Source organism: Lissotriton helveticus, chromosome 9, assembly GCF_964261635.1.
Source record: "Lissotriton helveticus chromosome 9, aLisHel1.1, whole genome shotgun sequence".
Classification (NCBI taxonomy): domain Eukaryota; kingdom Metazoa; phylum Chordata; class Amphibia; order Caudata; family Salamandridae; genus Lissotriton; species Lissotriton helveticus.
In genome coordinates, this window is record NC_136070.1 from 129,388,375 (window position 1) to 129,405,053 (window position 16,679).

The 16,679-nt window shown below is 46.5% G+C and overlaps 1 pseudogene; it reads left to right on the forward strand.

Moving 5' to 3' along the window:
* The first annotated feature begins 1,668 nt into the window (after positions 1–1,668).
* On the forward strand, positions 1,669–2,030 carry LOC144782655 (large ribosomal subunit protein eL43 pseudogene; annotated as a pseudogene).
* The last annotated feature ends 14,649 nt before the right edge of the window (positions 2,031–16,679 follow it).

The following is a 16,679-nucleotide window of genomic DNA, read 5'->3' on the forward strand; positions in this document are numbered from 1 at the left end:
GCCGGGTCCGGCTCCGTCCCGCTCTGCAGTCTCCGGCGGTCAGGGCAAAGGGTTGTTTTCCTCGGCTTCCCGGGTGCGGATTCGGCCCAGATTTTCAGAATCGTCGGGTATGATGTTCCGACATCCAAATCCCCTCTCGAATCAAGAGATGGGGTCGGATTGCAGCCTTCTGTATTCAGGAGATCGTAGCTGCCTGGAGGAGGACAGAATTACGCCGCCATTTCTCCGGCGTCCAAGCCACCCCCCTCAACAAGGGCATGTTGAGTGACATTCTCATATCTGCAGATTACTGAATAAAGGGGCAGGAAAAGTATTATTTTGGATATATGTACATGGAATTTTTATCTTTTTTAATCATTGTGATGTATTTATATTCTGTGCTTTTATGGCTACTATTGTATCCGAATAAAGTTTAACTGACTGACTGATTATTCTGCTTCTGTCTCTACTGGAGTTTGAAAATAGTGTTACTCTATGACGTTTTAGATTATAATTCTATACTTTTCATCAATAGCTCTTGCACCAACAATCAATGGATCAATCTGAAGATTTTGTGGTTTGTCTGGTATGCCTTGCCCTTTCAGATTCTCTGACTGAGTGCTAGCACCATTATTTCCATGGTGGCGATGAGGGCTGTATTTTTACTCCCTCCAAGAAAAGATTTGCCTGCTCTGTGGCTTATATTAGAAATACTAACTTTTATGTATTCTTATCGTTTTTCTAAGGCTCATGGGAAAGGAACTTATGTTAAACTATATTAGATGCTACATTAAGGAAAGGAAAGATTGGAAGCGGTATACTAGTTCCTGTAACCTGATAAAATATTGACTTTCCTCAATAATACTGGAGGAAAAACCAGGTTTTGCAATGGCTCCGTCCAAACAGGTACCTTGGCATACTCCCACCGCAACTGCTTTGTAGAGCAGATCTAGTATGACACCACTATGGACAACACATAGGTTGTGGTTCTAGATGGTCTACAAAATAACAGAGCTATAAATGGAAGGGTGCGGTGACTACATGATGGGTGATGGAGACAATACGATACAAAGCACCCGTTGATTTGTACTGCAATAAAGACATTAATTCCTTTTAAGATGAAATTGAGAGCAAGACTATGCAACTGTTTAAGAGACCACTACATCTTCCCAGTATGTGATAAGCACGCTCTAAGACATTCGGAAACAAAATCACACTTTATTACTTATTCCAGCAAATGATAGCCAGGTAAAATATGCTAGAGTTTTTTTTTCACCTCACATGTTGGAAATTGTAAATATACCCAGGGTTTGTGATTTCATTGTGAGGAGGCCTGAGGAGATAGCTTCAGCATAACAAAATTATGTTGTTATCCCCAACCCCCCCAAAAAATGGATTTTTTTTAAAAATTGAATCAACAAAATATTTGCTGTTCTAAAATTTCTTCTCAGATTTCTAAAACAGGGTGGAAGGGGGAAAATATTTCTTTCATTTTTGTGCGTATTGAGTGGTAAATATTTCCAGTTTTTTTGTGTACTTGCTTGCAGTTTATGGGGGAAATAGGTGAGGGGTTCCTGTGAGATCTCTTTAAGCTTTACAGTTTAAAACATTATAAACTTTTAAGTTCATTCAGTTGTAATTTGTGTAACAAGGTCAATGTGCTTCTTTCTGCTCGATTCCTGCAGCAAAATGGCCAAGCGCACCAAGGTCGGGATTGTGGGTAAATATGGTACCCGTTATGGAGCCTCACTCAGAAAAATGGTGAAGAAAATTGAAATCAGTCAACATGCTAAATACACGTGTTCCTTCTGTGGCAAGACCAAGATGAAGAGAAAAGCTGTGGGAATCTGGCATTGTGGATCCTGTATGAAAATCGTTGCTGGAGGTGCCTGGACCTACAACACCACATCTGCAGTGACTGTGAAATCTGCCATCAGAAGACTTAAGGAATTGAAAGACCAGTAGAATGTTGCACCACCATCTGCTTGTGTTCATTTCTCACTGTGCTCAATAAATATTTGGAGGATAAAAAAAAACACAAAAAAAAACAAGGTCAAGGTTTTCGCCAATCAAAGTTTTCGTGGAATTCTTATATTAGGAAATGGGGAAAAAGATAAATTGGCCACGTGTTACATTTGCAACATTTTGTATCAAAAATGCATCTTTGCCAGTAATCTTCTAATAGATTTAATACATTACAGAGATACATAACTTTTTTTCCAAAAACAAATAATACCCAGAGCCAACAACTGAGCTGTGGCTTACAATTCTTCTGCCTTCTGCCAGAGGCTCAGCATTTCATTCCATTTTTAGTTTTTTTCATTGACAAAAATAAAATGTTCCTTTGAGTCCAGGTCCCTTGAAAAGGACAGGTCCTCCATGAAGGGACACCTTGTGCCAGATGGCCAAACTCCAAACTTCGATTTTATTTTCCCATTTGAAAAAATAAATCAGTCTGTAATTTAGGGGGGCATTTCAAGTCCCTTGAAGGGAGCATAATGCGGGAGGAGGGTAAAGCCCCTAATATTCTCCTCAAATAGACCCAAAATACAAAGGTGGATTAAGGTCAGGAGGGACACCCTTTATTACATGGTCCCTGGCTCCCAACTTCACTTATATTTCTCAGTTTGACAAAGAAAATGAACCCCAGGTGTTGAGGAGTCATTTGAGTTTCTCTGAAAATGGAGTGTGGGTGGGGGGGCGGCGGTTTGGGGAGGGGGTAGAGAGCTAATAGAATATGTGTTTGTACTGAAATGCAGTTTTTTCAATTCCTCAGGAAGATCAAATCACAGGCGTTGGCTCCTCTGCTCCCCCTTCATGGGTAGAGATCAGCGAGAGCAATCCCTTGAGCTAGAAGGTCCAATACTAAATTCTATTTAATTTTTCCCCATTTAAAACAAAATGATCCCTTGAGCCCTATCGGTAATTCTGGCAGCATTGGAGGAACAAATCAGTGCACATCCCCCAATTAGCTCCTTCAAGTTTGCCAAAATGTAGAACGTGATTTCAAAGAAGCCACTCAGGGGATGCGACGCGCTTCTTTTTAGGTCTCGCCTGGCGTTAGCAGCGCGCATGCGCTACTCTCACCTTGCGAGGGCTTCTTGGAATCAACACGATTCCAGAAGCTCGCTTTCTTCTCCGCCCGTATTGTGCATTGGTGCGCGTCATTTTGCATCACCCATTATGCAAAACCGGGTGTTACAATTGTCCAGGAGGCTTTTTAGTACCTCCTGGTTACCACCCTGTCCAATTTTGGCCCCGCCCACCGGGACTGGATCTTCTACTTGCAGCAGGAGACAGGGTCTCTTAATTAGCTGTTAAGCACTTTTTTCTTTTCTTTGTGAGCCACTTTCACTGCAGGCACAACGTGTTGTGTTTTGGTTTTATTAACAGAGCATTGCGCTTTAAAGCGCTTTAAATTTTAAATGCAGTACTGGACTGTACAGAGCCCTCATTGCTGTGCGTGCCCTACATGAACGGATATTTGTTTGTTTTTTTTTTTTTTTTTTTTTTTTAAAGTAATTTTTATTGTAGACACACTTTACACAGGCCAATAGGCGCACATATTCAGCATCATTCACAGTGCTATAGTCAGGTTCATCCACTTCTCGTGTACACAGCCTGCAGGCCCACATCCCGGGGGCCGGGCGGCGGCAGTAAATACACACCCCCATGCCTGGTTGGTCTTCCTCAGGAGTTTGGACTCAGGTTATTGTGTGTGCCTACTTTTCTGTTCTCGCCTTAATGAAACCCCGAACTCCCCCCCCAACTAGCCCCTCAGTCCCCAAACCCCTTGTCCCTCCCCCCCCCTCCCCTCCTCCCCCCCATCATCCGCTCAGGAACCTCCCGTTGCGTAACTCCAATAACGGATATTTGTTTGTTGTGTAGTGTGCAGTACTGCGCTGTACAGAGCCCTCATTGTTGTGCGTGTGCTACATGAACAGATATAATAGGTTCTTGCTCTACAAGGTTGCTGGCTGTTTGTTTAGCAAAATCATACAACACAAACTGTACTCAAGAGTAGTAGAGACCTTTACAAGACACCCAGTTACATTACATGAGCCACTCTCACTGCAGGCACAACGTGATTTTTTTAATTAACGGAGCATTGCACTTTAAATTTTAAATGCAGTACTGGGCTGTACAGAGCCCTCGTTGCTGTGCATGCGCTACATGAATGGATAATAGGCTCTTGCTCTACAAGGTCTGCTGACTGTTTGTTTAGCAAATTCATACAGCGCAAACTGAACTCAAGAGTAGTAGAGACCTTTACAAGACACCCAGTTACATTACACAAGTGCACATTCATAAAGGAACACATTGCCTTTTAGAAGGCACAGGAGATTAACTAATTTGCCCAGAATCACACATTGGTAAGCCAACGCCGAGACTCGAACAGCACCAGCTTCTGCACGCGATCATCATGCATGATTAATCAATTAATCATGTGTGAACAATTAATCTCCCCATGTTTACTAAAAACGTGGTAATAAGGAACATTCACTCACGCTATAAGAAGGGACCACCCCAGTCTCGTGTTTCGTGTTCTATCTACTCGCCGTTTATTTTTTCTAATATTTGGCCTATTTCTGCTCTACGATGTGCCCCCTTAGAGATCCTCCTCTCCTTCCGCATTCTGCCAGCACCCTCCTACCCAATAGTTGTCCACCACCACGTCCACCACCACCACCACCACCACCACCACCACATCCACATCCACCACCACCACCACCACGTCCACCACCACTACCACGTTCACCACCACCACGTTCACCACCACCACGTTCACCACAACCACCACGTTCACCACAACCACCACGTTCACCACATCCACCACGTTCAACACATCCACCACGTTCAACACCACCACGTCCACCACCATGACCACCACGTCCAACACCACCACATTCGCCAACACCTCGTCCACACCACCACGACGTCCACCACCACCACGTCCACCACCACATCCACCACCACCACATCCCCCAGCACGTCCAACACCAACAAGTCCAACACCAACAAGTCCAACACCAACAAGTCCAACACCACCACGTCCTCCACCACCACATCCACCACCACCACGTCCACCACCACCACGTCCACCACCACCACGTCCACCACCACCACGTCTACCACCACCACGTCTACCACCACCATGTCCACCACCACGTCCACCACTACCACCACGTCCACCACTACCACCGCATCCACCACTACCACCGCGTCCACCACTACCACCGTGTCCACCACCACCACCATGTCCACCACTACCACCGCGTCCACCACCACATCCACCACCACCACGTCCACCACCACATCCACCACCACCACGTCCACCACCACCAAGTCCGCCACCACCACGTCCGCCACTACCACCGCGTCCACCACTACCACGTCCACCACTACCACCGCGTCCACCACCACCACCGCGTCCACCACCAGGCCCACCACGTCCACCACCAAGTCCACCACCACCATGTCCACCACCACCATGTCCACCACCACCACGTTCACCACCACCACCACCATGTCCTCCACCACTACATCCTCCTCCACCATGCCCACCACCACCACGTCCACCACCACGTCCACCACCACTACCACCACGTCCACCAACACCAAGTGACAGGTAAAGTGCCACAGGAGGGCAGGGGTAATAGGAGTGTCAACTCCGGCTGTACATGGGACATTCAAGGATGCATTGGGTGCGAGAAGACGGGAATAGGGACTAGAAGTATTACACCAGACCCAAAATACATTTTGAAGAAGCGCAATGTCACAGGGCTCCTGTACAAGCACTTGCAGCATCTCTACCTCATAGTGGCATACCTGCACGAGCCACTCACTCAAAACAAGCATTGGCATAGCCAATAGATTTCGCCTTTGGGACCTTATAAGTGTTTAGCCATGCAACACTCGATGTTGTTGCACCAAGGATATTGGGCTGGATAACTGAACACTTATAAGGTCCCATAGGCGAGACCTATTGGCTATGCCAATGCTTGTTTAGTACTGGAATAAACAGCATTGCCTTCCATGTGGCATTTTGTGTCCTAGGGAAAAACAGTTGGTAACCTATCGGAGTCTGTCCCCACCATAGGATGCAATTGATGCATTGTGGGCTGGATGGGGTCAGGCCCCATGCAAATCCCTAACTTGCATCCGGGGTATCCAGTGGGAAAACTCCCTGTTCAGGATTCTGTCTTTTCCAAAGACCCAAGTGGAAATCCTTTTGTGAGTGTCCATGTTGCAAAATGGACATTCTCCCCTATTCAATTGTGTCCTCGCAAAAGGATTTCTGCTCTGAACTGCAGCTGAATTGCAGTTCCAGAGCAGTGGTCCTTTTCTTTCACCATCATGATTCGAGTCTCCTGAGGCAAAATAGCCGGGAGTGAGCATTTTACTGTGATTTGTGTGTAAACTGTGTTTTTAAAACTTACCTTGACTCCCACTGCATTCTACATCTCGAGGGCGCCGTGCAGCGGATTTAGCGCTCACGTGACCCCCTCCCTCCGGCTTCCTCCACGCCTGGCCACGCCCACCTAGAGGCCACGCCCCTTTCCCGCCCTTCTTAAGCGCTGAGACGCTAGCGCTCGCTGGATTCGAGTCTCCTGAGGCAAAATAGCCGGGAGTGAGCATTTTACTGTGATTTGTGTGTAAACTGTGTTTTTAAAACTTACCTTGACTCCCACTGCATTCTACATCTCGAGGGCGCCGTGCAGCGGATTTAGCGCTCACGTGACCCCCTCCCTCTGGCTTCCTCCACGCCTGGCCACGCCCACCTAGAGGCCACGCCCCTTTCCCGCCCTTCTTAAGCGCTGAGACGCTAGCGCTCGCTGGATTCGAGTCTCCTGAGGCAAAATAGCCGGGAGTGAGCATTTTACTGTGATTTGTGTGTAAACTGTGTTTTTAAAACTTACCTTGACTCCCACTGCATTCTACATCTCGAGGGCGCCGTGCAGCGGATTTAGCGCTCACGTGACCCCCTCCCTCCGGCTTCCTCCACGCCTGGCCACGCCCACCTAGAGGCCACGCCCCTTTCCCGCCCTTCTTAAGCGCTGAGACGCTAGCGCTCGCTGGATTCGAGTCTCCTGAGGCAAAATAGCCGGGAGTGAGCATTTTACTGTGATTTGTGTGTAAACTGTGTTTTTAAAACTTACCTTGACTCCCACTGCATTCTACATCTCGAGGGCGCCGTGCAGCGGATTTAGCGCTCACGTGACCCCCTCCCTCTGGCTTCCTCCACGCCTGGCCACGCCCACCTAGAGGCCACGCCCCTTTCCCGCCCTTCTTAAGCGCTGAGACGCTAGCGCTCGCTGGATTCGAGTCTCCTGAGGCAAAATAGCCGGGAGTGAGCATTTTACTGTGATTTGTGTGTAAACTGTGTTTTTAAAACTTACCTTGACTCCCACTGCATTCTACATCTCGAGGGCGCCGTGCAGCGGATTTAGCGCTCACGTGACCCCCTCCCTCCGGCTTCCTCCACGCCTGGCCACGCCCACCTAGAGGCCACGCCCCTTTCCCGCCCTTCTTAAGCGCTGAGACGCTAGCGCTCGCTGGATTCGAGTCTCCTGAGGCAAAATAGCCGGGAGTGAGCATTTTACTGTGATTTGTGTGTAAACTGTGTTTTTAAAACTTACCTTGACTCCCACTGCATTCTACATCTCGAGGGCGCCGTGCAGCGGATTTAGCGCTCACGTGACCCCCTCCCTCTGGCTTCCTCCACGCCTGGCCACGCCCACCTAGAGGCCACGCCCCTTTCCCGCCCTTCTTAAGCGCTGAGACGCTAGCGCTCGCTGGATTCGAGTCTCCTGAGGCAAAATAGCCGGGAGTGAGCATTTTACTGTGATTTGTGTGTAAACTGTGTTTTTAAAACTTACCTTGACTCCCACTGCATTCTACATCTCGAGGGCGCCGTGCAGCGGATTTAGCGCTCACGTGACCCCCTCCCTCCGGCTTCCTCCACGCCTGGCCACGCCCACCTAGAGGCCACGCCCCTTTCCCGCTTCTAGATTTCCTATATCAATGTGCAATCCCAGAACGTGCAGCGGACGTGCGCAGCGGGCGCGCCGTTTGCGCGCCGAAGGCGCGCCTAAGGCAAGCCCGTCTGCGCCCGTCCGCGGCCGGACGGGGCCAGGGGCACGACCCCATGCCAAACTCACCTCATACTCTTCGGAGGAGCTTACCACCCTCCAAGGCCACTGGCCTCTCTCAGAAACCGTCCATAGGCACATCGCCTCATTAGGTCTTGTCTCCTCTTCCACTCCTACATCGCCGCCTTCCCGATCGATCCCTCTGCCACATGGCTCTTCCCCGCCTGTCCCTCTCCCCCCTACTCCGTCGTTATCTGCTCTTCTACTCAATACCAGGTCAGCGGTCAAGCACCACCATGAGCTGTTTGTCCTGCTTGATACTGAGAAGCCTGACTTACTGCTCTTGACCGAAACCTGGTTCTGTGATTCTTCCCTTCCTGTTCTCCTGGCTACCCTTCCCCCTTCCTACGTTGCCCTACGTGCCGATCGTCCGGCAGGCAGGGCTGGTGGTGGTGTGGCGGTAATCGCTCGGTCGGAATTAAACTTTCAAATCCTTCCCTTTCCTACCATTGCCCTCACTGAGTTCCTTGTAGTCCGTTCCCTATCCTTTTCTCCCCCTATTACTTGTCTCCTAATGTATCGCCCACCCCAGTCTTCGTCTCTGTTCCTACCGGCATTTCAAGACCTGCTGGCCAATTTGGCGGTCAATTACGCCTCGGTCTTGGTGCTAGGGGATTTTAATTATTGGCCTTCGGATCCCTCTGAGTGCACTGCTTCGAAAGAGTTTACAGAATCTCTTTCTTCTTTGAACTTTGTCTCGCACATAACTGTCCCCACTCACTCTCACGGTCATTTACTTGACCAGGTTTGGTCCCTCAATCTTCAAATATCCTCGGTGACTGTATCCCCCTGCTTTTGGTCCGACCATGCCCTTATTTCCTTTTCCATCTCCCACAACCGTGCTTCCAAAGTCCCACACGCCAAAAATACCTGGGCGCGGAATTGGAACAGAGTCGACCTCCCTTCCTTGTCCTCCCTGCTTCGGAACTCCACTCCGACTCTCTCCGGTCTTACTTCCAACTCTCAAGCCAACGCCATTAACACCTGGCTGACTGGAGGCTGCGACTCAGTGGCTCCCCTGCGCCGCATTTCCATCCGGCGACCAAAGGACTCCAACAGGTGGTTTAACGACCACCTAAAAGAACTAAAACTGACCGCTCGACAGGCAGAGAGACAGTGGAGAAAAAACTATTGCCCCTCATTAAAAACCCTCTATCTTAAATCACTTGCCGATTACAAAACTGCAATTCTCTCCGCCAAAACCACCTATTTTTCTACAAAAATAATGGCAGCTGAAAATAAATCCAGAGAAATATTCGGTATAGTGAACGACCTGGCCTATTCCGATAGAGTTTCACCTCAAATCCCTCCATCCCAGTCACTATGCGACCAACTCAATATTTACTTCTTGGAGAAGATCGCCACCATCAAGGCTAATATCCCCCCCCTTCATCTGTTTTTGTGGATCCCTCCCCTCCCACTGTTCGTTGTCATCTTACCTCTATCCCTCCCCTTACTGAGGCTAGATTCCGGGAGATACTCCCCAAAGTAAAGTCGGGATCTCCGGCAGACATCTGTCCGGCTTGAATCCTGCAACATATCTACTCCTCCTGCCCTGAATCCCCCATTACTTTCCTCAACAACTCCCTTGCGCAGGGAGTAGTGACCCCGGTGCTCAAAGCAGCCACTATAGTGCCCATTTAAAAAAAGCCTGGCGCTGACCCGTCCATCTCAGCCAACTACCGCCCCATTTCCCTGCTGCCCTACCTGGGCAAGGTGCTGGAACGCCATGCCACCGCGGTTTTCAGCGCCCACGTAGAGGCTAATGGGGGATTGGCCCCCCGCCAGGCTGGCTTTCGCCCCAGGCACTCGACCGAATCAGTTGTGGTCTCGGTCTTGGATAACCTCAGGAAGGGTATGGACAATAACAATCATCAGGCGCTGGTACTCCTCGATCTCTCCGCCGCCTTTGACACGGTGGACCACACCATCTTACTGTCCCGTGTCAAGGCGGCTGGAATTGAGGGTTCAGCCCTGATTTGGCTGTCCTCCTTCCTGAGGGACCGCACTCAGGCGGTCCGGCTAGGAGACTTTACGACCACTCCACTTCCTGTCACGTGTGGTGTTCCCCAGGGCTCCTCTCTTTCCCCTTTATTATTCAACCTTTATATCTCTCCCCTTATTTTCGCTCTTCAGCAGCTGGAGGTCACCGTGTACAATTATGCCGACGACCTCCAGCTCATCTTTGATCTGTCCTCTTCTCCTCTCTCTGTCTCTAACTTTCAGTCTACCATGACCTTCATCAGGGACTGGATGAACCACAACCATCTTAAATTGAACCCGGACAAAACCGAGTTGGTTCTCACTGGTGGTTCGTCCAGTCCCTGGAACTCCCTCTTCTGGCCCTCCTCTCTTGGTCCCTCCCCCACTCCCTCAACCACAGTTAAAACACTGGGGGTTACAATGAACAACCAGCTCACCCTTCATTCACAAATCAGCACTGTAGTCTCCTCCTGTTTCCTCACCCTCCGAACCATCCGCACGGTTTCCCGTTTCTTTTCCCCACAGGCACTCAAGTTGATCATGGCCGCACTGGTGATATCGCGGCTAGATTATGCCAATGCCATCTACAACGGCATCCCAGCATACAGCCTGCGGAGACTCCAGATGGTCCAGAACCAGGCGGCCCGGCTGGTCTATGGTCTCCCACGCTATCATCATTCCACACCCCTCCTCAGGGAGCTCCATTGGCTCCCTGTTAAGGAACGTTCCTTGTTCAAGACCGGCTGCATGGTCTTTCAGGCCCGTCAAGGCACTGCCCCCGCTTTCATCTCCTCACTAATAAATGAATATGTCCCTACCAGAGAGCTTCGCTCTTCTTCCAAATCCCTCCTCCAGATCCCACGTTTCAAACGTAAAAAGTGGGGTGGAACTAACTTCGCTACCCTGGCCCCCACGTTCTGGAACTCCCTCCCTGATCACCTCCGCTCTGCCACTCATTATCTTTCCTTCCGTAAAGATCTAAAAACGTTTCTCTTCAAACAGGCCTTTTCCGTGTAATTTCTACGACAGGTTTTACTTTGCCTCAGCTGTCGAACTCCCCTCTAGCACCAAGAAACCGTACGGTGCACGCTGCGCTTTATAAATGTTTTAAATTAGAAATTAAATTAGAATGCTACAGTGCCCAAGAAGATGCTCTTTTGTGAGGGAGAACACCACAAAGAAGTTCTCCTCTTTTCAAGGATACTTCTCCCAGCTGTCTGCTTTCCTAGATACCATATTTTCCTCTCCTTTCTTTGATGCAGAAAGACATTTAAAAAGAAAACCTACTGCCTAGAGTGTCTTCCTTTCAACTGGAATGGGAAGAGTTTAAATGCTCTACAAACCCCAATGCTAGGACATGAAGGATATATAATAAGCCCTAAAATAGTGCTGAGATTATGATGCCCCAGTCAGTACTGCTGAAGGCGTTAACGGGCCGACTGCAGCCGCGTGAGCCATTGGCCCTTGGAAGGCATTAATGTTTTATGTAGATAGGGAGAATGACAATCAACTGTTGGTAGAGTTCACTGGAACCCACCAAAAACGCTTTCTTTTAAAAGCAAGGAAAGGCAGCAATGACGTTTACCATTCTAAGCTGCACCTAGCTCCATCATGAAGGTTGCAACACCTTGGTGGTTAGTAATAAATAAAAAAAAGGGGGATGGGTTGAGGACGATGGGATTACAGTCCACTCAACAACAGGTGTGGACTATAGATATCTGTCAAGCAGCAAGTTGGTCATCTACTTTTACGAAGCACTACTTCTTCGTTTTTGGTGCAAGTCAAGCATCCCATTTCGCTAAGGCAATGCTGAAATAAGTCTAGAATTCTACAAATGTCTCTCATACCATCTCTCCTGACTAGGAGAACTGCTTTAGGAATATTTCAAAGAGGATAAAACAGAGGGAAGTAAAGTCCACTAGAACAATAAATCAATTACCCTTTCTAATGATTTTTGGAGTGTTTGTTTTACCTTTCTGAAGATTCCTCATCACACTAATGCCACCCTCTCCTATGAGGGATAATATATAACAGATTTGTTTTCCTTTATATTTACAACTACGTTTGGGTGCTTTTGCCTCTTTGGCGCTCAGAAATTAGGAGGATCTAATGTCGCTGGTGTGAGTGAAGCCTTTATGAACCCACATCAGATCAGCTAGGCACCAGGCGAGCTTTCAGCTGGAAACACCTCACATTAGTTGGAAACTACTGGATTCAGCATGGCGACCAGAGAAACCTCAAAGATGAGCACTCTGCATGATGATTTCATAGCCAAACGAAAACCATTAGCAAAACTTCTTCATTTGGAATAGATCACATTTTGAGGTTACCCTAGTAAAAATAAATGTGGCACTGACTTGTCTTACAGAATGATGCCTTGAAGATCTATTTGGCAAGAACAAATCACCAGATTGGTGGTACACTTGATACCCATGTTAACATGGGGGTTGCTCTTGTCTTTTTAAACTACTTCTCTAAATACAGCCCATGAACTCTTAGCCTTCAGTAAGCAAAAGGCTTCTTTGTTGGGAACACATAGGTTTGCTGCGCCACAACATCTGTATGATTTCTTGCTGCAGAAACAGGAGGAGATGAAGATGCAGTTGACTGGGCTATTGTTTCATCCACGTGGCTATGAGGCTTACCCAGCACTCTGGCCTTATTTGTCGTCATCACAACCAGTATGTATCCTTCATTATCCCATGTTTAACTCCTCATATTCCAAGATTCAGCTTTTAATTCCACACAATTCTTCAGTCCCCCAAGTTACTTTCAATTGTGATGAGACCCTCCTACCCTATGTGGGGTAGAAACACCGTCAACACTATATAAAAGACATACCTTCCATCTAACTATACACCAAGGATATGCCCTGTTGTTTTTCAACTTTAGTCATTACCATTGTCTGTTTGTAAAAAAAATACTAAGATACCTCTCATGTTTACACATTTGTCACTTCTTTTTTTGTTTGATTATGGGATTTCTCACTTGGGATCTTATTAGAAACTCTCTCACCGGATTGTGCTTTATTGATTTGTTTACATGTTTTATTTACTTATATCTCAAAAATAAAATTAAATTTGGACAAATTGAGTATGATGATCACTGTTTTGACCATGTGTTGTGTCTAGATTCATTCATGACTGTATTCTTCTGTCCTAGAAGTAATTCTTTAATCCTGATTGAGTCAACACAGGAATTCCGAGTAGTATTGTATTCACAAAATGTGTTACATGTGAACGTGTATGAGACTGAAAGGCATGCACAAGAAACGACCAGGACAAACAACTCTTGTTGCTCAAGTTCACTGAACTAAAAATACAAAAGCAAATCCACCATCACCAAAACAATGCCAAACTGAAGGCGAAATATAAACTAGATTTCAAAACCAGGATTTTTCTTTTCAAAGCAATGTTAGGATTCGAACTGTTTTTTAACACGCAATTAGCTGTTTTTTGCTTTAAATAACTACATTGACATTACTTTTATACAGGGCAGATTTAGCATTTTACTGCATGATGGTAATCAGCCTGGTGATACTAATATGTCATGGTACTGCTAACAAGCAACATGAATGCTCACATGTTTAATACCACTTTGATATGTTTTAATAAATTGGAAGCAAATTAAAAACTTTTTCAACAACCTATACTTTGTCCGGTTGTTTTATTTATTTATTTAAAATAATCTGCCATCCTCTAACATTCCCAACTCTTTCCTGGTTCTTCAATGAAAATCCACACATTTGTTTGCAAAACAATCTCTTTAGAGAAAGGCTTAAAGGATGTGCAAAAAATGTTGGTATAGATCTGTTAGTTAACCAAACCTACTGCAGCAATTAAACACTGGATGTGAAATTAATGAAGACTTCAAACAGGAATTGGGCAGACTGACCCAGTTTCTTATCAGCATTACTCTGAGTTCAGGTCTTTCAAGTCACAGTCCTTACACCACGAGTTAGCCTCTGACGTGCAGACACGGTTTGCCTAGCCCAACCTAAATAATACACTCTCAACATGGTGCCCGATATCCATAGGTCCCTAAAAGAGGAACGCTCAGTGATCACTTCACGTGAAAATTATTTAAGCCAGAAAATGAGAATGAATCAAGGAATGAATTGAAGAGTACTAGGTAGGGAGGGGTTCCAGGACTGTCACGAGGAAGACCTAGTCTCCGAGTACTGAAGATTACTGGTAAGTAACCGGGTCATTACCTCCTTATCAGTGTTCCTGGTACAGTCCTTACACCTTGAGGGAATACGCAAGCAGAACAAAAAAAATGTATTGATTTATGCTTGAATGAAACAACACAATAGTATAATACATCACCCATGAGTTTATGTCAAAGGAAATCGTTCTAAGTGTCATAAACTGAGGACAAGACGTGAGAGCCAAAATCACCCACATACAGACCATAAAAGTGTTTGGAGCAGCCCAAGTAGCAGTACCACAGAAATCTTCAAGAGATACCCCTTTAAATGCTGCCCAGGAGGTAGACATTTCCCTAATAGAACTCCCTTGAATCCAGGAGGGAGCTCCTCAGCTATTGTTTGGAGATAGCTAACTTAATCCATGTAGAAAGGGTAGAAGAAAGACGTAGACCTCTTCCAGAAAGACCGTAGGCGGTAGAGAGGGAATACACCTTCCAGAAAGAGACTGTCCTACTTAGACAGATTTAAAGTGCACAGTGAACTATCAGAGTCTGGACAGCGGATTCTTTATTGGAGGTTGGATTCGGAAAGAATAAAGGCAGAATTAGGTATTTTGAGCAATTAAATTTGGATGATATTTTCCGGGGAAATGAAGGTCTTGGCCTAATAACCATCTTATCTGGAAAGAATCTTTAAAGAAAAAGTGGGGATGATAGTGAGACACCAATTTTACCAATCCCTCTCCACAAACAGATTGCTTTAGATAAATTACCCCGCAGAGGGAAACTTGAGCTCGGTCCCTAGAACATGATCAAAGAGGGAATCTTGTATCACTCGACGAATTGAGGAAGATCTCAGGATGGAACCAGAGAATAGATAATCGGCCTGCGAAGAAAAGAAAATCCTCAACAGACGTGAAGCTGAAAAAGCATTGGAAAACGTGCCAGCCCTTCAAAAAACCTTGATGGTGGCCCATTGGCTTCTAACTGTTGAGACTGCTAGAGCTAGCAGAGATTAATCTCTCATTAAACAAAAATGAAAAAATTAGTTTAGGTCCCAAAAAAGAGAGACACACCCTTGTCCCCACACCATGCTTCAGTTATGCCAATGTCATCTGTACGATTTTAAAGATGGCTTCCTAGACTTGCTGAATACTTTGTCACCTCTTTGGAACAACCTTGGGTTTCATGCTCTAAAATGCTACACTCCTAGATTGAGACATACATGGAGGCTGGAAGAGAAGGATGGACTGGAAACTGCCAATGAGGACCCAGTGACATCTGAAGGAGGATTGAGAACCACGGTCTCCTGGACCACTTCAGAACCACCAGAGAACCTCTGCATGATCTTTGTGGATCTTTCTAAACCCCTACCCCCGTACCTTTCAACCAAGCTTTGCGAGATGGACCCAAGCTGCTTAAGTGGGGAAGAGCAGTGTACTCTTCTGCAGCAAAGAGCTACAGCTTGGAGAGATAGAACTTTTCTGTGATCTTCTAAAAAAACGAGAGGACAGACACAGGGACATTGAAGATAAGAATTTGAAACTCAGAAGGTCCACAAACACATGTTCCTTCCCCTGAAAATATACTGCCGAAAGACGAAGAAGATTCACTTCCGCCTAACAGCAAATTCTTCTGGGAAAAGAGAGCAGGAGCTGGTGCTCCCATACCAGCCTTGATGGTTGATATAAGAACGGACCATCTGGTTGTTGGTTTGGAAACGTATTACTTGGTGCTGAATCAGAGGCGAACAAGTGAAGAAAGGCTCTGGATGGCTTCAAACTCCTCCCAATTGGATAATAGGACTTCTTCCTGTCCTGACCATCTGCACTGGGCATTGAACTCCCTGAAAATTGTTCTGCATCCTCTCTTGCTTGCCTTCATACACTAAGAGAATAGGGGATGCTAGTTGAAAACTGGTTTAGTTTTGTAGGGTCCAACCAAATTTTAAGATGGTCACAAAATTCTGCAGCCACAGGAATGACAGCCTCATAGTTTTCTGACGTTGGCTTCAAAAATAGCAATAAATGGTGGACCACGGCGTAATGATGGAGACGAACACAGGGCAATAAAGAGAAGGTGAAAACCATCTTCCCTGTCTTCTTAGCTCTTAGCTATGTTCGGGCCATAGCCTGAGTCTCTGATAGAAGGTTCATCAGATTAGAAGACAACTTCTTATTCCTTGCCTCTGTGAAAACAACCTGTCCAGGTCCGTCTCTGTCCACAACATAGTTTTGATGAATTGGAGACACTGTGATTAGCTGAGGTGTGCCTTTCTTAAGTGGAGAAGAAATCCATGCACTTGGAGCACTCTGCAATCCTACTGGATGTCTTCTTCCACCTTGGAATACAAAAGAAAACTATTAGCCAATCATCCAAGTCTAATACACTTAAATATCTGAAGCATGTAGGATA